The following is a 1647-nucleotide window of genomic DNA, read 5'->3' on the forward strand; positions in this document are numbered from 1 at the left end:
GACTGAATTTACTCAGTACTTGGACTCGTGCACTTGAGGAATCTCGATCACATGCACGAAGATTTCGCTGGCACCAGGCAGAATATATCGGCTTACATATCAGATTTCGTAAACCCTCAACGGTCGTCATATCTTAATTAGCGGCCCACCTGTCTCGGAGTCCATCCGGAGGGCCAGCGCAGTAACAGCGCCTATGTCTGCTTGCCGTATGGCAAGCCCCAGCGAGAGTCTCTCGCTGGGGCTTGCCGAGAGTGCTACGCCATCAGAAGTGCGAATGCATGGTATGATCCGCATCCAACGTTGCACCACTTCGCACAGGCGGTGAGGAGAGAGCCTCCTCAAGATCTCCAACTCCACTGCATCAACAGGAAACTGCCATTTCCTGATAATGTCGTCCAGGGCCTCCAGAATTTGACGTCTCTTGATGCCTGATCGATCCCCCGGCGGTCTCCCTCGACCGCGGCCAGACGTCTTGCTAGCCATTTATCGGTATGGGCAGTCGGGACAACTTACACAAGGAAAACCCGCTGTGTGCATGCGTGCATTTCGCGGGTGCAACTTGCACCGTGCAAGTAGGAAAATTCTGGGCGCGCGCTGCAGCTGCCAAGATTTCCGGGACCGGAACATGTCGAAAGCAGTGAGACTATTGATCGGGCGGAAACTGATGACAAACGAGCATGGTTAAATCCCGGCAGAGTCATTTTGAATTGTAAGGATCGATGGTCGTGGACTCCAAGATTCGGAGGCAAGGGCGCAAACCTCCAGGCAAACCTCCAGATCTTAGAGAATCTCTCAGAAAGGTGTTCAGGAGATTAGCACGGAGTTTAAGCCGAGCAAGCGCGGCCGTATCCTCAGAGTTCTAGACTACTCATCGTGACATGATGGCGGGCCGCAGGCCCGCTTCGGGGCTTGATAAAGCCCATTACAGCCGAGTGTCCACATCTGGCCCGCACATTGTCCGCATTTGGACCACCGGCCATCGTGACACATGCAAAAGATCCGATTTAAACATGGGGATTAATCTTGATTCTGTACCGGTCGAAATTGAAGTCTTCCATTCAAATAATAGCTAGGCAACTGAGTAGCCGCTACTCTTCCTCAGCATGCCTCGAGTAAGATGCGAAGTACTCTGTCTAGAGCCCAAGTTTGGTTATCGACCATGGGCCCGTTCACACTGGGCAAATGATCTCAACTATGCCAGGCCACCTAAAGGACAATCATTCTGCACTCCATGATTATGTCATCGAATTTGCTCTAACTTACGTGAATAGCCTTTTCCCGTCAATTTTTGAAACCTTCCGAAACTTACGTAGAATTTCTCCCGGAACCACTTTTCCGACACCCTGAGCTCATGTGCTCCGCGCAAAGAGGGCTGTTCACGCACGAGTCGCGCGGTGCGACTTGTTTCAGCGAAATGCAACCAACTTGATTATAACAACTCATGCTATTCGAGTCAGCATTGGACGTCTAACAATGTTAGGATTCCCTAATCAACCAATGTTAAACTAGCATTGGCAGATCGTCTTGCAGTCAAGTTTCCTCACCAATCTAGAAAATGCGATCACAGTCCGATCGCTCGACTGGACCAGTGAGACCGAGAATTGAGAACAAGAACGAGAATCATGATCGCGTCGGCGACTCGGACCA

Source organism: Perkinsus marinus (genome assembly GCF_000006405.1).
Source record: "Perkinsus marinus ATCC 50983 genomic scaffold scf_1104296964164, whole genome shotgun sequence".
NCBI classification, from domain to species: Eukaryota; Perkinsozoa; order Perkinsida; family Perkinsidae; genus Perkinsus; species Perkinsus marinus.